The sequence below is a fragment of the Achroia grisella genome, unplaced genomic scaffold (assembly GCF_030625045.1).
Source record: "Achroia grisella isolate CSIRO2021 unplaced genomic scaffold, CSIRO_AGI_Agris_v1 utg783, whole genome shotgun sequence".
NCBI lineage: Eukaryota > Metazoa > Arthropoda > Insecta > Lepidoptera > Pyralidae > Achroia > Achroia grisella.
In genome coordinates this window covers 140520-155015 of record NW_026713023.1, presented here as the reverse complement: position 1 = coordinate 155015, position 14496 = coordinate 140520, and positions in this window count along the sequence as shown.

Sequence of the window (14496 nt, the reverse complement as noted above, 5' to 3'; positions counted from 1 at the left end):
CAAGTAGGTAGAACGACACAATTAGAAATGGCACCGTTTCTCTATTTTTATGTAACCATTGTGCAAGTACCCTTCCGAAAATCACTTAAACACACTCATTAATCAAAACACTTCCATGAAAAGGCTATTACCAAATTCATATTGTACTGTTATGGACCCCGATATCTGGGATGCTCCCACAATGATGGGTCAGCTGTAACTGTCTGCTTTTATGAATCGACCCCAGCTTTTTATACTGCATATAAGACGAGTTAAAACGTGCTTGTCGTTCTTGACAACGATACATCACGTACTTGTTTAAACGAATACGTATTCTCTATTTTAAAGTAACATAGAGTTGAAATTTCCTCGATAGAAGGTTAAAGTAAATGAATAGATTAATGTGGTAGAGATGCACGTATCCATGATACAGAGGTAGTACTATTCATACGTTTAATTGGAGATGAATACTTCATTTTTATAATGTGTACAATAATTCGTGATCTGATATATTAATAGGGCACGAGACTTGTATACTTTGATGGTTAATAAATTTATATTTAATGAGTTTTTGAACACAATTGATCTCTATGGATTTATGATACTTCCTGTAAGTGTGAGTAGTTTTTAATGTAAACATCATAGAGATATAAACATAGTGGTTTAATACCCTGACACTTCGCACAAGTTTCAAAACTGGCCGATACAAAAAAAAATATTTGTGACTACGTTAGTCACAAATGTAAATTGACATTAAAAAAATGTATGTCACACAAATATTGTGTTTAACCTAGTCACAAATATAAATAACGTACATTTTTTTTTATATCGGTCACTTTTGAAAAGTAAAGGAATCACCAACATCTAATCAAAACAATTTTCGAATAGGAACACAGTCAGTACTAGTTTTCTTGTATGGGATGGGGTATCTGTATGTAATATTATATTATCTGTGGTACTAGTTTCTGCAGTTTCTATTTGCAGGACCCTTTAATTGTACTGCCATACCTTAGGCAGTAATATTCTAGGGTGAGACCCTATAATAATAAATATAACATTACTGACTAGATCTGGGGCAGTATAATAAATTAGTGCATGACGACGTGGTATCTGTGATTTTTTTTATATACCTATTAGTATGATAGTCCATCAGGTGTGCCCTCAGATTACATTTATTTTTTATACTCGTAAATCCTTAATTTATTAAGTTAGTTTCTATGTGATCATGATAGATCAGCCGTAACCATCTGTACCTGCATCCTTCTAATAACACACTGAATAACCCTTTCATCAGTATTTAATTTTTTGTAATTTTTTTACGGCACAATATTGTTACTGGCAACGTGTTCACCATTATTTTCTTAAATATTTATACTATTTACTATAAGCTATGAGCACTCTTGGGAATTATGTATAATAATATTTAAGGAAATACCACAAGCTCAGTAGAGCTTCTGTTATGGAGTATAAGACAACAAGTATAAGTATTGTAAATACATACTTAATATGCGTAGAAATCACCCGAACCCATAAAAACAATCATACTCACGAAAACAAATTTTTGTACCCTGTGAGGAATCAAACCTGCGATCATCAGAAGTAAACTGACATGCTAAACCGCTAGACCACCGAGGTCGTCAAGATATAAATGTAATTTAATGATTAATTCCTAAATTGAAAATCGTATTCACCACTTTCGATATCATAACCAATTCAATTTTTTAATCACTATGCATACCGTCCAGTTCAACTATATACTTGTAGCGGTTTCACCGCCTTGGGGGTGGAGGTGATAATGAATCATGTTGGATCCCCCAGGACAGCATCGTGATTAATTTCTAGTAAATTTGCCACGATGGGGCTCACTTCGTGTTCTGTGCGGTCGGAGAAGTATGCAATTTCGCACACTTATAGTTTACTAGCTGTGCCCGCGGTTTCACACTCATGAAATTTATAGCCTATGAGCTATTCTGATGTATAATCTATATTACTGTATTCTAAAATTTCAACAAAATCCGTTCAGTAGTTTTTGGGTGAAAAGGTATAAAACACCCAGCCATACTCAGAAAGTTACACATTTATAATATTAGTTAGATACTGAGATAAAATACAGAGAAGTATAAAATGCAGATTTGTTTATATTATGCAAAATCAAATACATTAAATCAGTAAAAAAAACATTACACACCGTACTATGTATTTGACATATACACGAATATATACTCTTTTGTTTATTGTTAAAGTCTGGTCAAATTGAGAATGACTAATATTGTTTTAATATTATTTGTCTATAGTCTTACTGAATGTTAAGAATAGAATAGAAAAACATTTATTCAAATAAACTTACATTGAAGCACTTTTGAATAGTCATTACATTTTTTAATCTACCGCTCGTTCGGAAAGCTGTCTCATCACAAGAAGAACGAGCAAGAAATTTGCGTGTTGCTCTTTTAATAATTTTATTATTACTTTACATTTTTAAGTTTAAATGTGTGAATACAAACCACCAATTAGCACTAATTCAATTAAATACTCAAATAGAAAAAATATTGAATATATAACCAACAGGTTAAACAATTAATAAGAGAATCAGTCATAGTGATTAGAGCAGACCAGTCCCTACCAGCAGCACCCGTTCACGAGTACATAATATATATATTAAATTAATTATAGTCGATGTTCGACCACTGGGCTACCATCATCTGCTTCTTCCTTATCCTATTTATTTGTGGTCGGCGTAATATATTTTTCTTTTCCATTCATCTCTGATCGCAGTCATCTGGTTATTAACTCTTTTTCTTACCATATCATCTTTCACACAGTCCATCTTATTTTTCCTTCCTCTGCCCTTATAACCATCCACATTCATATGTAACACCTTCTATAAAATATCACCTTTTATTTTTAGCACTACTTATTATTATTATAGAAACAAAAATATACATTAAGCTTACAAATGATTAATGAACATTGAACAATCAACATGTATTCCGGAGGTGATGATTACAATGATTGAATCAATTGCCTCCAATGATACATATAGACAAAAAATAATTTTCTTTATTGATTGTGCACTAATAAAAAATATTCAATAATACAATCAATAGAATGATCATGACTTGGGCGTTATAGTGATGATTTTTCCGTCATTAGATGAATATGGTTTTTATGGCATTTTAGTAGCAAACTTTGATAATTAACGTGAATGCTTATGGAACCCGGATGGGTCCATGATGTAGACGGCCTCGGTGGTACAGTGGTTTAGAACACCGCCTTACTTACGGTCACGGGTTCGATTTCTCACACGGTATAAACATTTGTATTCAAGAGTATGATTGTTTGTATGCGTCTGGGTGTTTTCTATGTATTTACAACAAAAAAGTAACAATGTCTTTATATCAGTTGTTCGCGAGTACAAAATTTTTTAGTCATGAGTATGACTGTTTGTATCGGTTCACCGGTTTTCTATGCATATAATGTTATGTATTTAAAAAAAAACAAATATGCAGCCCTGTAATTCTGTTGTTTCCTATATGGAACTCGATTTTTATGCATCATAATAATTAACAGACATGAAACAAATCGAAATTAACAGATATTTTTTTTTCTACTAAACCTAACTGAAATTTCACTACCAAATCTTAGCTTTCACAGGAACATAACGCGTAAAGTAACCAGACAAATGGTAATTGTGAAAAAACGATATAAAATAAATCGTGATTTTTTTATTACATATTATATTATATAATTAGAAAATTTAAACTTAAAATAATAAATAAAAACAAATATTGTTAGATAGAGAGATTTACTAATGTATTTTTTTATATTATTTAACACTTTGTCGCTTAATATACATATTTTTCAAGCCGACTGTACATCGTAATAATTACTTGCTCACTGTCCGACTGTACATCGGTCTAAAAAAGTACCTACGTACCTATTTAGGAACGGAACTGTTGCTAATTATTTAGAAGTATTTTTTGTTTTTTTTTTTAATATATATTACGTCATAAATATTACTAATGGCCGGTGTTGGAGTAATTTTGTTTTTATTCAAATTAAGAATTATTCGATTTTAATAGTTCAGAGTATGTAATATTATGTTATCTATGGTTTAGAATGATCTCCTATGGGCATAATTACCTGACCTAACATAATTACCATTGCTGTTCATGTGGGTTGGTGACCGTACTAATAAGTAAATTGTACATATATGTTTTAATATTATCAATACATAAATACATACTCATGTATTTATGTTACATAATAAACAATAAACACCCACATATTTAGTACTTATAAAAATAAATGAACTATTACAGAGCATGTAGTAAGATTAATGCAATTGTTTAATCAACGACCTCGGTGGTCTAGCGTCTAGCACACCGCTTTACGTCCGATGGTCGCGGATTCGATTCCTCGCACGGCACAAACATGATTGACCGTAATAAATTAGTGCTAGTTGGTAGTTTTTAAAAATGTAAACTTAAAACGATTAATTAAAAGAGCAACACACAAGATTCTTGCTTTTGAGCTTTCCCAATGAGCGGTAGATTAAAAAAAATGTGATTACTATTCAAAAGTGCTTAAATTAAGTTTATTTGAATAAATGATTTTCTATTCTATTCTATTAACTCACTTTTTGGTGATTTCTGAAAAACTTATGCTAATTATTATAAATCATTATATTTCAGAACGGTTTTATTATAATTCAGAACGTTTGGGTTCTGATTTTTTTTCATCTCAGTTAAAGTTATTTCTGATCTCTGTATCACCTATTGCACCGGCGCCAACCGAAACAGCTTGTTTACTTTGCAAACTGTTTTGGTTGAAAAGTGACTACTACTATATGCCTATACTAAGTTCCTTTAGTTTTCGACACAACCCGTCAGAAATTAAAATATCATCCCGATCAACTAAACCAGAGGTTCCCAAACTTTGTGTCGTAGACCCCTTGCTATATTTTTCGGTTTTGGATAGACGTCCCATCAAAAACTTGCTCAGCTTTCCGAATGAGCGGTAGATTAAAAAAATTTAATTACTATTCAAAAGTGCTTAAATTAAGTTTATTTGAATAAAGGAATTTTTATTCTATTCTATTAACTTACTTTTTGGTGATTTCTGAAGAATTATATATCCAGATCTCTGTATCACCTATTGCAGCCACCATACAGCTTTTTCTATTGAAATGCTACTTTGCAAGCTGTTTCTATTGAAAAGTGACAACATGATATCCGTACTGAGCTATTCATATATATAGCCTGCCTAGTGGCAGGCTATATATATAACTAGTAGTCTAGTTTCCTTTAGTTTTCGACACAACCGAGAAATTAAAATATCATCGCGATCAACTAAATCAGAGGTTCCCAAACTTTGTGTCGACCCCTTGCTATATTTTTCGGTTTTAGGTAGACCCCCCATTCTAACCTGGTATTGAGTTTTTGTAAATTTCTAACTGTAGTAAAGTTTAGTGTTAAAAACATAAAGTAAAAACAACAAGATGATCGCTGTCGTTGACCCTTGCAGTTTGTCATAGACCCCTAGGCGTCGATATAGACACTTTGGGAATGACTGATCTATATGAATGACGGATCTACACCGCACTTTTTACCAGAATCTTTTACCAGAGTTTGTATATTTTGTTAGATAAGAATAGCAAACATACATATATATATATATATATAAGAATCTTTCTTCTTTCTTCTTTCTTCTTCAAATAGCAAACATACAAACTGACACGCGCAACTTCGTCTGCGTAGGGGGAAGGGATTGCTATTAATGTGGACCATTACTAGCAATGTACCATTTCAGGTTCATCTAATTCAAATTCAAATTCAAAATATCTTTATTCATATAGTAGGTCTATTACAGACTCTTATGATATGTCAAATCTACCGTCAGTTCGGAATGATTTCGAGACGAGAAGAACTGACAAGAAACTCAGCTCGTATTTTTTTTAATGTTGTACATATTTACAATAATACTATTTCATTTAAATTCAAATTTGGGAGAATAGAGTGACCACCAGCATATGCTGTATAAAAAAAAATCAAAAAATCTAATCAGTGTTCGCAACCTGAACAGACCAGTCCCCACAAGCAGCACCCGTACACGAGTATGACGGATGAGCCAGCCATCATTGCACTCAACCATATTAGAGGGAGCACATCGACCCGGCCCACCACGCCGCCACAAGTTTGAACTTTATAGCGAGCATGACTGTTTCAAGTTACTCCACTACGTCATTTATATTATTTACAGCATAAACTGTACCAATCACAGTTTTCACCCATTACAATATTTAATTTACATCTCCACGCGGTTCCACCAGAAAACCATCGTAATAGATCACTGGTGAATTTGCTACGATGGGCTAACTAACCTGACCATCTTATCATCCTCCACTGGTGTCCTGCCAGTGTTAGAGCAGGCAGGAGTAACATTCCATAACCTTTAATAAAAAAAACTTCTTCTGTGTTTATTTTTTCCCGTTTTTGCAACATTGTTCATTGCAGCCCGGCTCCTATTGGTCGTAGCGTGATGGTATATAGCTTATAACATTTCTAGATAAATAGGCATTGTATACTAAAAGAATATGCAAAATCGGTTCAGCAGGTCCTACATCCTACAACCTGACAAACTTGACCTCTTTATAAAATTCACGTGTCACAATATTAGTTACCATACTCCACCGAAACGCCTTGACCAATTTTTATAAAATTTTATATGAATATTTAGTAGGTCTGTGAATTGGCAACTATTTATTTTTCGTACCCCTAAGTGATTAGTGCTGTCCACCCCTAACATTTAATTTTTTTTTTTTTTGTATTTAAATACATTTTTCCACAGACATATTCGTCCGTGCCTTTTTTAATTTACTTTAATATTATAATATTTATTTAATTTCCATTTTTGTACAACTCCAGCCGAGATGTTACAATTTGCCTAACAGTGACACCGAGGCAGACCTTATCCGTCTGGCCCAGAACCACCGCTGGCCGGCCCGGGTGAGTTGACAACATGCAGTGTCACCCATCTTTATTTGGAGGATTAGATTTATCAATATGCATATACAATTATATAAATCTTACACTACTATATTTTATTTATTGGACCAAATTCTTATTTTATTGTAATATGTCATTAAAATGCATAAAACCCTAAATCTTCACCCTTCTATCACCAACCCCTAATAATAGGTAGTTTAATAGCTATTTTAATTTAAACGGCAAAACAACGTTTGTGGGCTCAGCTAGTCTTTATCTAAATAATACTATAAACGCGAAAGTTTGTAAGTATGGATGTTTGTTTAGTCTTTCACTCAAAAACTACTGAACGAATGTTGAAGAAACTTTACAGTACATCCGGGTGAAGCCGCGGGTTCAGATAGTATTAGTATAATTTTGTTGTGTAGGTAAACATTGATATTAAAATCACGATTCCCTCACAGGGAAACGGAAATCGATAATTATAAATTCCGTACGTCTGTCACAGTTAAACGCCTAAACTCGGTAAACGTGATTTTTTTGCGTCATCCACGCAACACGCGTGTATTCACAACGTTTCTTGCGTTGTGGGAAGTGGGATTAATTATGTTTGTTTGTTTGAAGCATTTCATTCGGTTTTTTTTGTGTAGTGTATGTATATCTAGGTATTGTTCTCGAAAACTAATTTTTGCACACGTTCCCAGGAACTGCAATATTTCGCGTGCACCTAGATTGCACGACAACACCGTCAATTGACTGAACCGATTTTTAGCATTCCTTTTTTAATCGACAAGTTGACTGTCATTATTTCAATTATATGATACCTGTGATGACCTCGATGATCTAGCGGTCTAGCGCACCGCCTTACCACCGAAGGTCGCGGGTTGGAATTTGCGCACCAAAGAAATGTTTGTATTCTTGAGTATGAAAGTTGTATCGATATATATGTTTTCTTGTATATATATTACGTATGTAGTTACAGAAAAATATCTTGGCTTTGAACTAGATGACTGAGTTAGTACCTACTAGTAGTCTATCTAGCTATATATGTATATATATCTATCTATAATATTTACCGGTATACTACTACTAGTAGGTACTAGTTCAGCCGTATATATATGTATACATATATATATATATATTGTCGACTATATCCGGACCAAAAGTAACCTGACATTGAGGGTGACGCAGCTGGAATCGAGACTACTGGCCGAAGGGGGTGGTGCGTCGGCCACCGTGGCATATTGCCGTCGTCAGTGCCGTGACCATACAGACAATTTGAATTTATATTTTAGTATTATTTCTTACGTATGTTAGTCTTTAAGGTATTTATAATATAGGCCATCTAGCCTAATAATCGATTTAAGGGTGAAATGATTATGGCAAGGCAATTACAGAACTATTGCCTTTTAAGGCATTACATATTAAATTGAAGCCGCGAACAGTTTTATTATTTTAAAAGAAAATATAATAAAAAATGGTTATAGTAGTATAATTAATTGTAATTATACCAGTTGGTTATATATTCAATATTATTTCTATTTGAGTATTTAATAGAATTAGTGCTAATTGGTGGTTTGTATTCACACACTTAAACTTAAAAAATGTAAAGTAATAATAAAATTATTTAAAAGAGCAACACGCAAGTTTCTTGCTCGTTCTTCTTGTGATGAGACAGCTTTCCGAACGAGCGGTAGATTAAAAAATGTAATGACTATTCAAAAGTGCTTCAGTGTGAGTTTATTTGAATAAATGATTTTCTATTCTATTCTATTCTATTCTGTTATAGTGACATAACCTTAAATATAATATATACATATGTTGTCGCATATAAAAAACCGCTTTACGTCCGATGGTCGCATGTTCGATTCCTCGCACGGCACAAACATTTGTATTCATGAGTATGATTGTTTGTATCGGTCTGGGTGTTTTCTATGTATAATATGTATGTATTTTCGAAAAAAAAAATGTATGTATTTGTATCAGTTGTCTAGTACCCATAACACAAGCTTTAGCTAGCTTAACTTGGGTCTAGATGGCGCTGTGTGAATTGTCTTGAGATTATTATTATTATACAATAATTCATGATACATATTTTTTGAAGTAGAATTACATATTATATTTGCTACGTTTACATTCAGCCGCTTCCCCTGCCACTCGCGCTGCTAGTCCCACGACTCGCGCACAAAAACCGACCATCAAGGGAGCGCCGGGCAGCGCGAGTAGCAGCGTCAATGGCATGGGAAGTGTTTCCAGTCCTACTCACTTCCCTGCCCTATTTACACTCAGCCCGAGTGCTGAGTGTAAATAGGGCATTATAATATATACATAATATGTTGTTGCGTAAAACTCATGGTACATACATTTTTGAAGTAAATATTAGTAAATATTTTTAATTAAATAATTACTCTTTATAAAATCGGTGTAGATATTAGTTTGGCAGTAACTACAGTCTGAAATCTCATCTTTCAACAGATTTTACGAAGTGTATATTACAATTACATTTCATAAAACGTTACAAGATGCCAATTGTATCATCGCTTTACCAGTATTATACTCAAACAATAGACTCTATGTCAATATGCAGACATGTTTCATAATTCAACATCTGTTAGAATTTGATTACTTTCAATACGAATAAATGCAAAATTCGACCGCTGTGGTCGAGTGGTTTAGCACCGCTCTTTATTTCCGATGGTCGCCGGTTCGATAAAAACATTTATATCATTAGATTCAATACGAATAAATGTAAAAGGAAGACGACTTCGGGGGTCTAGTGGTTTGGAACGCCGCTTTATTTCCGATGGTGGCGGGTTCGATTCTCCACACCGTGCAAAGATTTATATTCATGAGTATGGTCATTTGAAATGGGTGTTTTCTATGTTATATAATATAATATTTATAGAAAAATGTATCTGTGTATTTTTATCAGTTGTCTAGTACCCATAACACTAGCCTTGCTTAGGACTAGGTGACACTGTAAGAACCGAGATATTATTATTTTTAAAAGTACTATTTTTATTTGTTGGTGTGTATGTTTGTTTGGTATGCTTTACCTCCTCCGTTGCTATAACTGGTCTGTTGAGGAGTAGAGGGAATACTAAACAAATTAATTGCCCACTTGATGGTAAATGGTAACCATGGCGTACATGAACAGTACCTAGTCTTCCAGGAAACCTTAGGATGGAGAGGAGTGATTGGACTTGAGTCTGCTCGAGCTATAACAATAATAAACAACATAGTGAGAACTGATGTTAAAATAACTACATTCTAAGTAAATTACATATTTCAAATACACACAAAACATACATATATACATATGTACGATGCTTCCATATCCTATAATTTCACTGCTTTATTTCAGGCGATAAAAAACAGATTTAAAATCAAGCTAAAAAACAGATTTAAAATCAGCCGCTTTTTATCTATATGTGTTTCAAATAGTCATATAATTATTGAATTTAACTATTATAAACAAACATTCTAACTATCCAGCTAGGTAGATCCAATTTCGAGAAAGAGGTCAATCGTCGAATCCAACTCGGATGGGCAGCGTTCGGGAAGCTCCGAATTTCATCCAAATTTCCGCAGTGTCTCAAGACGAAGGTTTACGACCAATGTGTGTTGCCAGCTTACGCAGAGACGTGATTTTATCTATATGTGTTTCAAATAGTCATATAATTATTGAATTTAGGACAGATGGGCGTTGGGGCATTATAAACAAACATTTAAAAAAAGGCATTGGATGCGAGCAACGCAGGACCGATCGTCGTGGAATAATAATGATGATGATGAAACAAACATTTATAAAAATCCTCCTAATAATAATAGTATTGATAAAAAAAACCTCTACCTACATAATTATGGCCTATTTACAGTATCATTAATACTAAATGTTTTATAGTACATATGTTCAATAACTATAATTTAGTTCCAGCACGCATGTGGGTTTTACTATGGATCATACATTACATCATAAAAACAAATTAATTCGAGATTAGAACATAATAAGTACATAAAGGAAGGCATGTCAATCAGCCTTCAGTTAGTAATATTAATAATAAAGACGTTATGGACTACACGATTTATCAGCCGATAGATCGGACCGATCTGTAGAGTTGCGTTTCACACACCTACTTCCTCCCGCGTACACTTTGATTGTGGATTGAACTACCTGACGAAGTTTTCTCGCGAAACTACAACATGAGGTTTTTCAAGAAGGGTACATTAAGGTTTCTTAATGCGTACGTATCGCCACTCGTGTGTCAGGCGTCCATGCTACGGTAGCCGTTTACCATCAGATAGTATTATTGTTTGCCATCATAAAAAAACTAACTTTACGTCCAATTTCCCCATAAGTAATTCCAATGCCACATGCTTTGGGATTACATGATTCTTAGTCCTCAGAACAACGCATGAGGCAATTTAAGCACTTTTGAATAGTCATAACATTTTTTTAATCAACTGCTCATTCATAAGAAAACTGTCTCATCACAAGAAGAACGACCAGGAAAACATTAATTAATAAACGTCGTGAGCTTGTGTGTTGCTCCCAAAAGCACTTTTAAATAATTTCATTCTTACTTTTGTGGACAATTTAAGTTTAAGTGTGTGAATAGAATAGTATTGTTGTTTTCGATTATATATATATATATATATATATATATATATATATATATATATCAGCTATTGTTATTATAATTATTAATTAATAAACGCGGTCGTACACATAGAATATAATGCTAAAATAAATAAATAAATAAATAAAACATCGATCTTGCGATGTCATTTGTTGGCAATGATGCTCATGGAAAAGTACACCATCCAACACATAATACCTTATCACCCTCTGATGAGGCATGGTCTTTTGAAGATTTTTCCACAATATTAAAAAAGCATGAGGTCCGCTAGTTAGCCCATCGTAACAAATTCAACATAGTTGAAAGTGTACTAGCGTATATTGTACATTCGATAGCGTACTTTCAACCCGTATTTCATCCAATTGCTAGCAATGTACCTTGTCAGGTTGACCTTGCAGATTTTTTTAAAGTAATAGATAGCCTATAGGACGTTGTGCAACATCTACAGCGGACCAACGTTGAAAATGTGCTAGCAAATGTTATACATTCACTAATACACTATTCAACCCCTACTTCAGATTTCAGATTATTTATTAAAATAATATAATCTAGCCTAAGGACGATGTGCAACAATATAAAAATGGTATAACAAATATACCTTATATATTAAGATATAATATATCAAATACACAGACCCTTCAATATAAATTTTTATTCAAAATGTCACATTCTTATACTTAGATGTATGTAATGGAAGGGGTGAAATAGGGTTCATCCCGTATTTCACCCCCTCCAGTATTATTTTTTGAAATAAATAGCCTTTACCTGCTATCATGATAAAATGTATCATCATGTCCATCTTAAATACGCTCAACCATATACTCGTAAAAAGGTGATAAACAGATAAACAGATCATTCTGTAATAATGAAAGTGATATTGTACTCTATCCTTAATAACTGCAAACATCTACTTAAGAAGCGTTCCAGAAATATTTTTTTATTAGTTTTTTTTTTTATTATTTTTTTTATCACATAAATAATTAGTAGTTACCCGCGACTGGGTTTGCAAACATTAAAAAAATAATCTGTGAAATAGGGTTCATCATGATAAAATTTATCATCATAAAAGTTATCATCATGTCCCATTGAAATTCGTTCACCCTCGTCAAAAGATTATAAACAGATAAACAGACCATTCTGTAATAATAAAATGTATGTTGTACTCTATCCTTAATAACTGCAAAGAGCTACTTAAGAAGCTTATCACGTATTGTTATAAACAATTTTTTATTAAGCTAATTTGTCTATTGTATTGAAATCATTATTATCGTCAACATATATTCTGACTCGTGATAACCGACTGACCATAAGTGATTGTCTAATGACTATATAATTTTCATAATCATGTATAAAAATATTTATCCTTACTATATATATTATAAATACGAAAGTAACTCTGTCTGTCTGTCGCGCTTTCACGCCAAAACTACTGAACCGATTTAAATGGAATTCGGTATACAGGTAGTCTAGACCCTGAGAAAGGACACAGGCAAATTAATGAACAATAATTTTTAAAGCGAAAAAAAGGTTGCAAGGTCTTGAAAGGGGAGATAAAAGGTAATAATAATAATAATAATCTCTGGACAATTCGCACAGCGCCATCTATACCCAAGTTAAGCTATTTAAAGCTTGTGTTACGGGTACTAGATAACTGATACAAGTACATAGATTTTCCAAAAAGCAGTAATTATGTTTTTACCAAAAATATATTTTTTAAACATACATACATAATTTTCTTCATCATCCAGAAATTCATTTTACTATAACATTAACTCATCATCTGCTTCTTCCTTATCCAATTTATTTGGGGTCGGTGTAATCTGTTTTTCTCTTCCATTCATCTCTGTTCGCAGTCATCACATTATTTACTCTTTCTTACCATGTCATCTTTCACACGATGCATCCATTTCTTTTTTCGTCATTCATTTCATTTATTTATTTTTTACTGTAATATTTACTGAATTTAATAATGCAAAAGGATATTAGTCAGTTTGTTACTCATGTATGTGTTTATTGTTTAAATAAATAAATATACTAAAATGATAAAAGAGAATGAAATAAATGCAAATGTTTATAAAATACGAACGGAAATGTGTAAATTTTAGTATTAAAAATCCAATATACGAAATATTTTGATTACAAAATATTTACAAAAATATTTGACAATTACAAAATATTTACAAAAATATTTTGATATATACGTTCAGTTATAAACATTCTTACATTTACCGAGGTAGAAGTACTTTGTACGAACTCTGGTGAGTAAAGTACTATATCTTTTATCTCGGTCATATATGACAACCAGACGAAGTCACGAGTTAAAGCCAGTATTATCTCTGTATCCTCAAATGCTGGTACAAAAACAATCCAAATTTATATTTATGTCTGTGTTAATAGGATTATCAGAGCTTGTTATTAATTCTGACTAATCAGGAACGATTACAAAGATATATTCTTCCACTTCCTAAAATCTAAAATGGGTTTTAATACAAATATATGATATGATAGAGGAGGTTTTTAGCTGACAGATTTTTTTTATTCATAAGTAAAAAAATTAAGAGTTTACCAAAATTATATAAACATTGGCAGAACGCGTGGTTGCTGTGGCTAAAGTTCTTGAACAAAATAATATTGTGACTATAAATTGAGATGTAAGCTATCCTATCTTTCAAGTTGGATCAAATTGCACACAATGTGCAAATCAATTTTACAATCGGTTCAGTAGTTTAGGAGTCCATCGCGGACAAGCAAGGTGACACGTAATTTTTATATATAAACATTTGCTATATATATTTACTAAATTACCTTATAGATTATAGATTACTTATAGAGTAGAATAGAATAGAAAATCATTTATTTAAATAAACTTAATTTAAGCACTTTTGAATAGT